The following is a 15875-nucleotide window of genomic DNA, read 5'->3' on the forward strand; positions in this document are numbered from 1 at the left end:
AATCTTATATTAAAGCAATACAACTATGTGCTAATATTAATTATATAAAATACAGAGGCATTTATACTCACCTAAAGGATTATTAGGAACACCTGTTCAATTTCTCATTAATGCAATTATCTAATCAATCAATCACATGGCAGTTGCTTCAATGCATTTAGGGGTGTGGTCCTGGTCAAGACAATCTCCTGAACTCCAAAATAAATGTCAGACTGGGAAAGAAATGTGATTTAAGCAATTTGGAGCGTGGCATGGTTGTTGGTGCCAGATGGGCCTGTCTGAGTATTTCACAATCTGCTCAGTTACTGGGTTTTCACGCACAACCATTTCTAGGGTTTACAAAGAATGAAGTGAAAAGGGAAAAATATCTAGTATGCAGCAGTCCTGTGGTCGAAAAAGCCTTGTTGATGCTCGTGGTCAGAGGAGAATAGGCCGACTGATTCAAGCTGATAGAAGAGCAACGTTGACTGAAATAACCACTTGTTACAACTGAGGTATGCAGCAAAGCATTTGTGAAGCCACAACACGCACAACCTTAAGGCGGATGGGCTACAACAGCAGAAGACCCGACCGGGACCCACTCATCTCCACTACAAATAGGAAAAAGAGGCTACAATTTGCACAAGCTCGCCAAAATTGGACAGTTGAAGAATGGAAAAATGTTGCCTGGTCTGATGAGTCTCGATAGAGTCAAAATTTGGCGTAAACAGAATGAGAACATGGATACATCATGCCTTGTTACTAGAGATGGCCCGAACCTCCGATTTTAGGTTCGCGAACTGGGTTCGCGAACCTCCCGCAAAAGTTCGGTTTGCAGGAACTTTCGCGAACCGCAATAGACTTCAATGGGGAGGCAAACTTGGAAAACTAGAAAAATTTATGCTGGCCACAAAAGTGATGGAAAAGATGTTTCAAGGGGGTCTAACACCTGGAGGGGGGCATGGATGAGTGGGATAGATGCCAAAAGTCCCGGGGAAAAATCTGGATTGGACGCAAAGCAGCGTTTTAAGGGCAGAAATCACGTTGAATGCTAAATTGTAGGCCTAAAGTGCTTTAAAACATCTTGCATGTGTATACATCAATCAGGGAGTGTAATTAGAGTACTGCTTCACACTGACACACCAAACTCACTTTGTAACGCACCACAAACAGCTGTTTGCGTAGTGACGGCTATGCTGGACTGGTGCGCACCATGGCCCTTGTGCAGGCCGTGGCAGTTTTCAAGCCCATATGGTCGTCGGGCAGTGGTAGCTCAATGATAGAACAACAATGACTGTCCAGCTGATCAAATTTGGTCTGTCCACAATCGAGCAACTAACCTTATTATCTTTGGTGTGCCACCCCCCGAGACATTCATTCATGATACGCAAGCCCCTTAACCGCGGCAAGGTAATGATCACAAAGGGGAATGGGCACATGTACATTTTGTTTTGTTGTTGCAGCCACAGTACAGCCAGAAAAATTAGGCAGGCATGTACACGCACCAGAAAGTATTATAGCGGCCGTTGCTAGCAGTGGCCTAAAAAATTCAGGAATCCACCTGGAGTCCTGGACCCTGTTGGTGGTGGCGGAGAAAGCAGTCAAGCAGCCTGCGGGCAGAGGTGCTGTGTGGGGAGCGACTTAGTCTTGGGGCAGGCAGCCAGTCACACGGTGTGCAGGCAGAGATGCTGTGTGTGGGGACTGACTTAGTCTTTGGGCAGGCAGTAGCCCCCCGGGATCCATGCCTCATTCATTTTGATAAAGGTCAGGTACTGAACACTTTTGTGACTTAGGCGACTTCTCTTCTCAGTGACAATGCCTCCAGCTGTACTGAAGGTCCTTTCTGACAGGACGTTTGAGGCAGGGCAAGACTAGTGTTGGGCGAACACCTAGATGTTCGGGTTCGCGAACGTTCGCCGAACATCGCCGCGATGTTCGGGTGTTCGCGCCGAACTCCGAACATAATGGAAGTCAATGGGGACCCGAACTTTCGTGCTTTGTAAAGCTTCCTTACATGCTACATACCCCAAATTTGCAGGGTATGTGCACCTTGGGAGTGGGTAGAAGAGGAAAAAAAATATTTGAAAAAGAGCTTATAGTTTTTGAGAAAATTGATTGTAAAGTTTCAATGTAAAGTTTCAGTACACAGAGTGGCAGTAAACACAATGCTATATAGTGTGGCTGAGCGAGCGGTGTACTACTATTCCCAGCAGACACAAAGTGGCAGTAAACACAATGCTATATAGTGTGGCTGAGCGAGCGGTGTAGTACTGTTCCCAGCAGACACAAAGTGGCAGTAAACAGAATGCTATATAGTGCGGAGCCGTTAATTGAAGCGCAAGTTGAAATGGGCGCGGCTATTCCGCCAATGCATTTATCGGCTATATCAGTCTGTCTGGGCGCAGGCTGTATAAAGTGGGCGCATTTAACGGCTATCGGGCTTTAATGTGTGTGGGTTTTTTTTGTTTTGTTTTTTTGCGGCTATGGCTCTCGCCTGTTCCTTCCTGAGCTGTGGCTGCGGCTATGGCTTTGTGGCTATTTTAAATGTATGCAATTCAGGCGCGGCTATTCCAATAATGCAATTATCTACTATACCTCCGTTTCACAGTGCAGGTCATGGCTATGCCTGCAATCGGCATGTCTTCATTCATGTTACAGCGCTTATATACTGCTTCCAATCCACATTAAGATCCTGCCTGTGTCTGCAGCTAACACATGTATTCCTTAAAATCTTGTCTGTGCCTGAGGTTATATAGTGTGACCGATGTACAATGCACCAGTATATCAAAGTAACAATATCTGTTTATTTGATTCACGCCAATTTTGCTATTGTACAAGTGCCTCCGCTAACCTCTATAAACCTTATTGCCGTTATTCTACAAATGTTCTATTATTCACCATTACCCACAATTAACCATAATTATTGCCGCTATTCTACAACTGTGTTCAAACCTAACACAGGAAGTGCTCAATTATAACTATCTATCTATGTATTGTATCTCTATTTTTTTCTATTTATAGTGTAACCTGCTATTTATTGACCTTCCTGCTATTTTTGCATTGTTACATTTAGCGGCTTTATTCTCCGCTATCATCAGGCTAATAAAAAAGAAGCTATATTAAGAAAGCAGCTAGCACACTCTAATTAGCTGCCAGGGGAACACAAAAGCTCAGTTCTGCACTTCAAAAGGTTAGTAAAAACAACAGTGATTCCCGGACACAATAGTTCAAGGGCTGGCTGGTTGAAGCTGAATGAGTTCGGAGGGCTTCTGAAAGCTGAGCCCGTCAGTGTCCAGCCTTCTCCTGCTTGCAGCTAAGGTAATAGTAAACATATGTAGCGCTTGAATATCTTGTTAAGAGCATTATGTTATATGTATCACTATGTGTTTACTATCAACTGTAAGCAGGAGTGATAGCTGTACACTGACGGGCTCGGCTACCGGTATCAGCAGCCCTCCAAACTCACTCAGCTTGAACCAGCCAGACTTTGAACTATTTTGAATTCCCCCCGACTTGTAAAATAGAAAGAGCTGTTCACAGCTCTGAGCATCAGGGAATCATTGTTATCTTTGTTGTTTATATAATGACCAGCAGCTATGATGAGGTCTAATTGTTTTTTGTGTAGCAGTTGTTAATAAGTGATTGATCAAAGTGTACCGGTAATTGCCTCACACTTTATCCAAGTCTGTTTCTGTAAAATAGACTTGGATAAGCTACTCACTCAGATTTATGCCCCATTCCTGTAAGTATGTAAGCCGCAGTGTGAAATAAAACGCCAATGATGTGCTCTGTTGTAGCGCTTGAATATTATGTGTGTATCCTTATATGTTCCCAAAATATTGTGATTGTGTAGCGGTTGTTTGGTATAATTAAAGTGATTGGTATAATGTTGAACTCTATGTAAAGCTGTTGCCCCTCTAATTGAAGAAAAAGTATAAAGCAGTGACGCTAAAATGACATTATCCGTGTTATTTTTCCTGCATTCAGTAATTAATAGCTGCTTAATGCAAGCCCACACACAAGTTTAACCCTTATTACTCAATACATTATCCAATGGTCATCTCAGTGTAAACATGAGATATTCCAATGCAACATACATAGCAAGTTATTTACCTAGATTTCACGCTGCGGCTCACAGGCTTCAAGCAAATGCAGTCTGATGTGAGTTAATGCTAATGTATATGCAGATTATGTGTTTTAATAGCTTTTTTCACTTATTGATTTAAATGCAAGCACACACACAAGTTTAACACCTAATACCTGAGAAATCATCCACACCCATTTTCTCAGTGTCATAAATCTAGCTACAATATTATCCACATTAATGTTAAAAGTCGCAATAGCTGAATTTACGGCTATCACAGACTTTGCTGTCTTGTGTCTAATGCTGCCTGTAAATAGAAACAAACATAACTCTAAACTGTTAAACAAGCACTACAAACCGCTACACAAAAACAATAATGTTATGAATAAACCGCTAAAACAAACATAACTATAAATTGTTAAACAAGCACTACAATTGTGTAATCCAGCCGAAATATAAATTAGACGATATTCGCGCCCATTTCAATTTGCGGCTGTTTTAAATGTACGCATATAGTGTGGCTGAGCGAGGTACACAGAGTGGCAGTAAACAGAATGCTATATAGTGTGGCTGAGCGAGGTACACAGAGTGGCAGTAAACACAATGCTATATAGTGTGGCTGAGCGAGCGGTGTACTACTATTACCAGCAGACACAGAGTGGCAGTAAACAAAATGCTATGTAGTTTGGCTGAGCGAGGTACACAGAGTGGCAGTAAACACAATGCTATATAGTGTGGCTGAGCGAGCGGTGTACTACTATTCCCAGCAGCGACACAATGACTGGGGGGACCCTGGCTAGCGTGGCTGGAGCGCGAACTACCCTGCCTGCCTACCCAAAGCTAAACCCACAGACAAATGGCGGAGATATGACGTGGTTCGGGTATTTATTTACCCGAACCACGTGACAGTTCGGCCAATCAGAGCGCGTTCGGGTCCGAACCACGTGACCCGTTCGGCCAATCACAGCGCTAGCCGAACGTTCGGGGAACGTTCGGCCATGCGCTCTTAGTTCGGCCATGTGGCCGAACGGTTTGGCCGAACACCATCAGGTGTTCAGCCGAACTCGAACATCACCCGAACAGGGTGATGTTCTGCAGAACCCGAACAGTGGCGAACACTGTTCGCCCAACACTAGGCAAGACAGAAGTTGGATGGCAAATTGGGACAGCTCTGGCCACAGGTCAAGCCTGCGCACCCAGTAGTCCAAGGGTTCATCGCTGCTCACAGTGTCTACATCCGCCTGGAGTACTAGACCCTGTTGGTGGTGGCGGAGAAGGCAGTCAAGCGGCCTGCAGGCAGAGATGCTGTATGGGGACCGACTTAGTCTTGGGGCAGGCAGTCACACGGCGTGCAGGCAGAGATGCTGTGCGTGGGGACTGACTTAGTCTTCAGGCGCGCAGTAGCCCTCCAGGATCCATGCCTCATTCGTTTTGATAAAGGTGAGGTACTGAATTCTTTTGTGACCTAGGTGACTTCCCTTCTCAGTTCCAATGCCTCCAGCTGCGCTGAAGGTCCTTTCTGACAGGACACTTGAGGCAGGGCAAGGCAGAAGTTGGATGGCAAATTGTGACAGCTCTGGCCACAGGTCAAGCCTGCGCACCCAGTAGTCCAGGGGTTCATCGCTGCTCACAGTGTCTACATCCACACTTAAGGCCAGGTAGTCGGCTACCTGCCGGTCGAGGCATTGGTGGAGGGTGGATCCGGAAGGGCCAAGGCTAGACGTTGGACTAAAGAATGTCCGCATGTCCGACATCACCATGAGATCGCTAGAGCGTCCTGTCCTTGCCTGCGTGGACATGGGAGAAGGATTACTGGCAGTGGTACCTTTATTCCGTTGTGTTGTGACATCACCCTTAAATGCACTGTAAACTTAAAGCATAGTTGCCAGCTTGTTCTGCAAGTGCTGCATCCTTTCTGCCTTCTGGAGATTTGGAAACATCTCCGCCACTTTGTGCTTATACCGAGGGTCTAGTAGCGTGGCCACCCAGTACAGCTCATTCCCCTTGAGTTTTTTTATACGGGGGTCCCTCAACAGGCTGGACAGCATGAAAGCCGCCACCTGCACAAATTTGGATGCAGACGTACTATCCATCTCTTCTTGCTCTTCTTCAGTGATGTCAGGTAAGTTCTCCTCCTCCCCACAGCCACGAACAATACCACGGGAAAGTTGAGCAGCACAAGCCCCTTGCGACACCTGCTGCTGTTGTTCTTCTCCTCCTCCTCCAAAAAAACCACCTTCCTCATTATCTGACTCCTCTTCCCCACACAACTCTTCCTCCTCCTCCTCCCCCCTCTGTGCTGCCGCAGGTGTTGAGGAATCATCTGCTTCTGCTGAGAATTGATCCCACAACTCTTCCTCCTGTTCCTGTTCACGCTCCTCCACAGCTTGATCCACCACTCTACGCACAGCACGCTCCAGGAAGAAAGCATATGAGATCAAGTCGCTGATGGCGCCTTCACTGCGACTCACCAGGTTTGTCACCTCCTCAAACAGCCGCATGAGCCTGCAGGCATTTTGCATGAGTGTCCACTGTCCAGTACTTTGGCCAGAACATCCCCATCTCCCCAGAGCATATTCTTTGACTGTAGTTGTAGAGATACTGTTTGACGGCTTTCTCCTGTTGTAGCAAGCGGTTGAACATCAGGAGTGTTATATACCACCAGTAACCAGTAACAAGCCTAACACAAGAGCCTAACTACGCTTTCCCTATGTCACCAGGTTCTCCCCCTTCTCTAATTACTGCAGCCACACGAGTGAGTGAAAAGGCTGACGCTGCCTGCGTTTTATAAGGGGGGGGGCCTCCAGGAGGGGGTGTAGCCTGATTGGCTACCCTGTGTCTGCTGACTGTGATGTAGCGGGTCAAAGTTGACCCTAATGATGTAGTATAGGGGACGGGTCGAACTTGCATATAGTTCGTGGTTCACCGCGGATGCGAACCACCGAGGTTCGCGCAAATAAGTTTGCGGTCGAACTGTTCGGGCCATCTCTACTGCTGACCTGCACTGCTCTAGGATTTATAGGAAAGGATGTTAAGTGCAGCTGGATCAGTAGTGATGTGTTTGGCTATCCACCGTTATGTGGACGACTTTTTCTTTCTAAAATGAACCAGGCTTGAATTTCAGATGTCTTTCACACCCCCTGGTAGTTAACACTGAGAATGTTCTATATGAAGCCATGTCCCTTTGCCTGTGATGGAGCATATAGTTATACAATTAAGATCCACACTTTGCCTGTTAGTTGTTCATGGCAGTGATTATGGTGCTGGTACTGCTGTGGGTTTTCCCCACTACTGCCTGTGCCTGTAATAATTCTTTTTTTTATAAATCCCATTGCCTATTATAAATCAAATTGCCAATATAGCAGTTCCTTCTGAAAACAGAATCCTTTCATGTTTTAGGGCTACTTCATAAATAATTCTGCAGAATAATTCTGCATGTCAATCCATATAATTCTATGGGCATGGTCGCGTTATTCTAACTTACGGCATGCAGGCTTTGTATTAAAGTCTATGTCTAATATCTATTGCAGTTCACACTCATTATAACGCTTGCAATTATGCAACTGACCACTGTAAACCTAACCTAAAACTTTAAAAGGGTCATTTATTTTATTATTCATTTGGAAGACACCTTTAATAGCTTTCTTACTAATACCATTTACTTAACTGATGCCAGTTGAGGTCTAAACTATAAGCTTTATAATTTGTTTGACATTTTTCAAACAATGTCTTGGTAGTGCACAAGCAACATTTTTTTTTTTTTAAGTTGGCATATAGGGGAAAACTATGCCCTTCCAACATATGATGGTGCTGATAGGAGGCACAACATCGACATCTATTGATTCTATAACACAGTTTGCAGAAATCTGTAAATTAAAGGATTTGTGTTGTTTCCCTCCAAGCCATAATAACTTGTCCCCTCCCACTGCTGTACACATTTCCTCTATTTTGCCTCCCTGTTCCTTTAGATTAGGCTTGCATTGTCAGGAGTTTTTCCCTTTTGTTTCTTGTAATTGCTGTGTGTTTTGTTAGGCACATTGCATTAATCACTGCAGCATTTATGTTGTCTACTTTCTCTGTATTATGCACCATTTCCTGTATTATGTGCCCATATTTGCGTCTAACATTGTACAGAGACATGAAAGATGAGGTTGCTGTATAAATCAATGATAATAATAAGGATTCCCCATGCTACCTTTTTAATAGCAGTGGGTTCTTCAGACCTATGGTGAGCTTCTCATGGAAGTCTGATGCCTTTAGATGCAGTAATTGGCCTCCAGGGCCTCAAACACGTAACAAGACTTTGTTTTCTACCTTGACTGCATTGATGAGGCATTTTAAAGGCCCAAAATATTGAACTGTTCAACCAAAGTTCCTGAAAATTGAACAACATATGAGCATGTTTGAGCATGTTCGAGATATTTTATTTTATATTTATTTTATAATCAGTAGGAAGCAACGATGAGGTGAAAAAGCTGCACAGCCTTACCACCAAGTGTACACTACAAGACTACTTGTCCAATACAATACTTAAATTATTATATTTCCATCAGTGGTGTAACTAAGGAGCTTGGAGCCCCTGTGCAAGTTTTAAATGGGGCCCCAAGCACTCTATTGATATGGAGCCCCCAAATCTATCAAGGACAGCTGCAGTGTTAGAGAGGTGTATTTAGAGTAAGGAAACAGTTTAATGATTACCACTATGCAATGCACATATAGCACGGTGGCGTAGTGGTTAGCGCTCTCACCTTGCAGTGCTGGGTCCACGGTTTATATCCCAGCCAGGGAACTCCACAGATCTCCTCCACAGGTTTCCTCCGAGCACTCAGTTTTCATCCCACATCCCAAAAACATACAGATAAGTTAATTGGCATCTCCCTAAAAATTGTCCCTAGACTATGATACATAGACTACACAATACATTCATAGACATATGACTATGGTAGGGATTAGATTGTGAGCCCCTCTGAGGGACAGTTAAGTGACAAGACTATATACTCTGTACAAAGCTGTGGAAGATGTCAACACTCTATAAATACTAAATAATAATACCAGCATAGCACCAATAAAAAGCTAAAAAGATGGATGAAGGAGGACCCAGAGCCGGCTCTAGCGTGGTGCGAGAGGAGGCATCGCCCCCTCAAAGAAATGCTTTGCCCCCTTAAACAGGGTTCAGGACAGGCATCCGTCTAAAAATGTAAACACAGCCACGATCTTGTGTGCCCATGTGCACACCGCAGCTACAGATAGCCTGGTCCCTAGCGGCAGCTCTGTAAGAAGCCTCAAGCTTATATTTCCTCTTTCCCTCCCGCCCTCTAATCAATAACCTTGCTTCTCATGCTGGTGCCTCTCTCCAGCCAATGAGAGACAGGCAGCCAGCAAGCCAACCCCTTACAACCCCGTTCAGGAAGCAGCAGCAGCTGCTGGGAGGACAGTTGTGCTAGCTGAGACTGGTCGGGTAGACCACAAGACTGGAGCGCTGCTTTAGAGAAGGGTTATGTCACATGTTATGCAGGGCAGATACAGGTTATGCAGGGCAGACAATGGCAGGACTGGGATGAGGGATTGCCTGTGCCTTCGTATGTGTGATTGAACAGGCAGGCTCGATCTCCCGATCTCCCGTCAGAACAGCTACTGCTATCTCTTGGTAGAAATACTGGAAGGGGTCAGGGATGGAATGTGACACTGGCTGCTAGCAGAAACAAGAGGGGGGGTGCACCAGGATGCTTCTAAAAACAAGCAGGGCTTATTAACCCCTTGAGTGCTGCAGGAGTACATCCCTTAGAGCTATTCCCCATGTCTAACAGTAGGAAAAGAGATTTGTTTTCAGCCTGTTAGTACTGCAATGCCTTGATGCCAGCAGCAGCATTTCACATTCAGCAGCAAGCAAGCCTATGTGAAATGGTACCATTCCCTTTCTGCATGCACCCTATTCAGTACTATATGTGTATGCCACCCTGCCCTCCGTACTCTACATGTGCCATTGCCACCCTACCAATGCCCTACTCATCCTATTACATTTGTGCCACGCTGACAGCACTACTCAGCATTATACCTCAGTACCTGTGGAGTGGACCACCCTGCTCCCCCCCTACGCAGTGCTGTACACAAATAGGTACTCTCAGACCCTACTCAGTGATGGTTAATGCATAACAATGCCAGCAGTGAAAAAAAACAGTGACCCAATCAATCAGAAGTTCCCCAGATATCAGATAGATAGCTGGTATAACTGCATTACAGTTACTCTCGCCCACATGATGGCATGACCCACGTCCATTTTTTCACGCAACACAAAATTTACTCCAGCATGATGCCCCCTTCACATTTTTGACTGCCCCCTCATATGTGCCTGTCTAGAACCGGCTCTGGGAGGACCGCATATGGGGCTTGGTTCACTAAACCGTGATAACTGATATCACGGTCGTGCTAGGGTTTTGCATACATTATAATGCGCGTGCAATCAAGATTTTTTGTGCGCAATCACGATTTTTTTTTCATGAAAACATGGCCGTTTTCTGTGAAAATTCACGATTGCGCATGAAAACTGTTACACACATTATAACGCGCACAAAACGATCTGATATTAGTTATCACGGTTTAGTGAATCAAGCCCCTGGTGCAGTCACAACGTCTGCACCCCCTATTGCTATGCCACTGATTTCCCTAATTAATTGTGCATTCTAATTTTTATGCAATTAATTCATATTCTGAATTCAGCAGCAAACAATCAGGATTGGAATATTTATGCTTTTGTCACTAGTATGTTTCATAGTGGAAGAAGTCTAGTATAACTGTTGATTTAATTTCAGTAGAGGATAAGACCTTACAATTCCTTATAGATCTATGAAAGCATCTGCAAAGTATGGAAACTGCATTAAACACTTGCCAACCATGAAGGCCGATCAGCGCCGACAGAGTGGCTTCCTTGTTCCTCCACGATGAGATTAGACAGGAGCTTGCACGAGCGCGAGCTCCCGTCACTAATATGGCTGATCAGTGCTGGCAGGCCGTTCTATTTATTTACACAAATACATTTATATAGCACTGACACCTACGCAGCGCTGCACAGAATATAGTCTTGTCACTTAACTGTCTCTCGGAGGGGCTCACAATCTATTCCCTGACATAGCCATATGTCTAGGTACACTTGATTGGTTGCATTGCATTGCATCGATTGATCAATGAATCTTAATACCTGATCTTAGAACCAGAACCTGACCACTAATGAGTAGAGTTTCCAGTTGTTTTAATCCTCCCCAAGCTCTCATTATACTGTAAATTGCGGTATTCTATCTAGAGGGATTTCAGAGAGGGCAGGGAGGTAAGTCGAAATGCACTAGTGCTATTATTTGATTTAGAATTAGTGTGTTTTATGATGGTGTATTTGCTTAAAATGAATCCGAATCAGAATCATTTTTCTTTCACTAAGTATAATGAGCATTGTACCCAGATTTGATTTTGGCACAACAGGGTCAGTGATGGTACAGTAGAATTACAGTGGACGCGAAACGGCCGTCGCTAGGCCCACATCAGTCCCTCACTCCCACCTCCCACGCTGACAGGCCCTCACAAGGAACCGCAAGGTACTATATATGCGCAATACTTGACAAACTTTGTATGCAGTTATGGAATATGCAATGCACAGAATTCAATTTTGATGTACAACTCTAACAATAAATCTACATGCTTAAGACGGAAGATGCACGCTATCTGTCTCTATATGTATAATGTTCAAACCTCTTCTTTCCAAGTTGTGGAGCGGAGCACACGTCTTGTATAAGCAACTGTCTACAAGCATATGAAAGTATAGCCTGTCAGCCATTATATTGACCACCTTGGGCACGCCTCACTCGCACCAAGACTGGAAGCAACGCACCCCTTAAAGGAGAAGTGCCACGCCATCCTGTTTCCTTCTACATAACGCTATGGCTTGTCTTTCTTCGACACAATCGGCGTTGAGCACCTCCATGATGCATAGAAACGAGAACGAGGTTGAGAGGGTGTCCAGTGAAGATGACCTTGACGAGATAGATATCGATTCTTTGTCATTTGTGGGCGAGAAGGTGGCGGTAGGACGGGAAGATTTAACCAACTTTTTCTCCAATTTGTCCATATCCACGGTGGCCAACAAGGAGGTGGGAGCAAGGGTTTTGGAGCTCAAACTGGGAAGACTGAGTGAGCAGGAAACAAAGTTATTCTGGACCGTCACTACTTTAAAACGATATAGGAGAGATGGAATCGTGGCAAGGGGTTTTAGACGATATTGGGAACCATCGGAATACCGAGATGATAAGGAATTTGTAGAAGAATGGACTGAAGCGCATTTAGATCTTGCAAAGCGCCTACAGAACATAGTGCTGGCTCGCACCACAGTAGAATACAACAAGGTGTCGGACGACCTCAGTGAAACGAAGCAACGCTACAAGGATTCCGTTACGCAAGACAAGTATGAGTTAACGAGCACTAAAATTGAAGATAAAGTGAGTAAAATACAAGATGAGATTAAGGCAAGAAAGTTAAAGAAATTCTTCCGTGACAAGGAAGACTTCGATAGGGGAAGGATCTTTAATTGGGGCCCACAATCCCTGGTGAAAAATCCGAAGGGCAAAGGCTATTGGACCACTGATTCTGGTTCCGACAGCGAAAACGAGCAATCCAATAACCATAAAAAAACAAAAAAGTATCCTAAAAAGAGACCACAGAAAAAACCTCCTAAGGGTCCTAAAGATGTAAACAACAAGGAGGAAAGGAGCCAGGGTGCCGAAACAGCAGCCCAAGGAGAATCTGGCCCTTTAGACGTAGAACCAGACGAGGACGAGGATGGAAACGTAGAAATAAAATCCAAGAATGTGCATTGGGAAGGGAGAGAGAGCACGAAACCAAGCAGCAAGAAGCGGAAGGGAATGTAGCCACTGATGGCTTGCAAGTCATGAACATTTCCGGGATGGAGATCCCTCCAGCTTGCATTTCCCTTTTATCTAGAGGTTTGAACTTCTGTCCAACGAGGAACTTCGACATAGTGGCCTTCACAATAGACCTTTACAAGTCCACAAGAAAGATCGTGATATGCCAGAGGTTTAACAAAGAACCCATTGATCCAAGTAAAGCCCCAGTGACAACAGGTCTGAGTACTGGTCAGCAGGGGTGTATACCCGAAACTGCCAGTGGACCAGTAGAGGGGTTCTCTCAACTCTTGCTTTCAGCTCAGTCTCCTCATATGACGCAGGGGAACAACACTGATACCTTGGGGTTCAGCCCGCAGGTACAGTGGGACCCCACGGATGAGGAGCTTAGTCAGATGATGGAAGAACTGTGGGCAGATGGGGGCCACCAAGTGTGGACGGACTTTGGGAGGCCAGAGGCTCTTAGCCTGGGTAGCAGTGGTGATTTCAGGGCCTGCAAGTCTATACAGCCTTTCCCTGTCACACCGGGATCGAGTATAGATCATTTTTTTGATAAGGTGATGAAAGACATTAAGGCGGAGATTTATCAAACTGCGGTGCCGAATCTGGGCGGCGCGGAGAGAGAGGCCCTTAAGTGGCTGAAACAAAACAAGGACTTGGTGATAAGGGGAGCGGACAAGGGTGGAAACCTGGTTATCATGTCAGCAACTCAGTATAAAAATGAAGCCGAAAGGCAACTGAGTGACATAGCCACATATTGTCCGCTCCAGGGAGATCCAACTCCTAAATACCAAAACAAGTTGCGCAATCTGCTACGCAGAGGTGCGGAGCGAGGATATCTTTCACAAAAACTAGCCCGTGATCTGCTTCCTCTCTGTCCGCGCCGTCCGGTATGGTACCACATACCAAAAATGCATAAATCCGTGACCGCACCGCCGGGACGTCCCATTGTCTCTGGCTGTGGGTCTCTCACTGAGAGGCTGTCCAGGTATCTCGACCATCTCCTGCGCCCCCTCCTTAAGGGGGTGCCCTCTTATTTGAGGGATACGTTGGAGGTTCTGCAGATGGTGGAGCGTGCCACATGGGTCCCCGGTGACAGACTGGCCACTATCGACGTGGTCAGTCTGTACAGCCGTATCCCCCAGGATTTGGGGATTGAGGCTGTCAGACATTTTCTGACTCGCACAGACAGAGACGACGAATACATAGACTTCGTCTGTGAATGCCTGGGCTTTGTATTAAAGCACAATGCCTTCCTGTTTGATGGACACTGGTACCATCAGACAGCGGGTACGGCCATGGGGACCCCTGTGGCATGCTCCTTTGCGAACCTCTTTCTGGGGGCATGGGAGGAGTCTGCTGTGCTCTCGGACAGTAATCCATTCCGTGGGCACATCAGACAATGGTCGAGGTACGTGGACGACGTCCTGGTGGTGTGGTCGGGAACGGACGAACAGTTCGATGGCTTTCTGCAGTATATCAACAGCAACACAATTAACATGGAGTTCACCGCTGAGAAAAGCGATACAGAGGTGACCTTCCTTGACCTACGAATCATGGTCAAGAATGGAGTTTTGTGTTGCGAGGGATATAGAAAGCCCACGGCAACTAATTCCCTCCTCCACGCTAAAAGTTTTCACCCGCAACATGTTATAAAAGCCATTCCATATGGCCAATACTTGAGGCTGAGGAGGAATAATACTGATGAAATGCAATATGAAATGCAGGCAGCAGATCTCACCAAACGCCTGACCGATAGGGGATATGATGCCAGTTTGTTAGAGGAGGCATATGGAAGGGCTAAACGCCAACCCAGACGGGAGCTACTGACACCTAGGAATAAGTCCAGGTCTATGCAGGATCGCATGACCTTCACCTTTGACTATACACCTATGGCCGACACGGTCAGAAAAGCCATCTTTACTAATTGGTCGCTGATAGAGAGAGATGAGTCCCTAAAACAGATTGTGGGAGGCCCCCCGAGAGTGGCCTTTAGGAGGGCACCAACACTTGGGGACATGCTTACCCATAGTGAGTTTATTTCCCCTAGGAAAGATACATGGTTGAGTAAAGGTATGCTAAAAGGCAATCACCGATGTGGACATTGTAAGTTCTGCCCTCGCATGATTTCTCAGAGATATGTACAAGTAGGGAAGGAATGTCTGATGGTTAAGGACCTAATCACTTGCCAAACCAAGTATGTGGTCTACGTCCTCTTTTGCCCTTGTAAACGGTTCTACATAGGGCAAACCACGCGTCCACTAAAAGAACGGGTAGGGGAACATCTAGGATCGGTTAAAAGTGGTAGGGGTTGTGCCCGTTTCATTGCCCATATGAAAGAACACCATCAAGGAGATACCAAGGGTTTAAAATTTGCGGGTTTGGAGAGAGTAGATAAGGCAAGACGGGGTGGTAACAGGGACAGGTTATTGTTGAGAAGGGAGACCTGGTTGATTTTACAAACCGAAGCCCTGGGCCCATTAGGCCTTAATGATAAGGTGGAGCTTGCAAGCACTTTGGATCCTTAAACTCCGGGTCGAGCGACACAAATTGGGGTACCGATTTGTAAGGAAATGGGGTGTTGCAGATTTTATGCCGAGGTCAGTACCAATTGTTAGTGTTAGGCATGAGTATGCTGCTGACAAGAGTTATATATGATTGTTCAGTCAGTATATATGTATCCAATGGTTTATACTTGAGTATAATTTACATACATGTCTGAGACGGCCAGTGATGGCCGGCATATATATTTTTTCCCCTGTCCCTTTTCTATTCCATACTTTTGTGTCTGTTTGAGGTTAAAGGCCACATGAGTAGATACAACTGTCCGAAGAAATAACAAATGTAATTGTAAATATCCTGCTTCTCAGTCCCAGTAATTAATTTTAATGGTGTGTCACATTATGCAC

The sequence above is a fragment of the Hyperolius riggenbachi genome, chromosome 4, assembly GCF_040937935.1.
Source record: "Hyperolius riggenbachi isolate aHypRig1 chromosome 4, aHypRig1.pri, whole genome shotgun sequence".
Classification (NCBI taxonomy): domain Eukaryota; kingdom Metazoa; phylum Chordata; class Amphibia; order Anura; family Hyperoliidae; genus Hyperolius; species Hyperolius riggenbachi.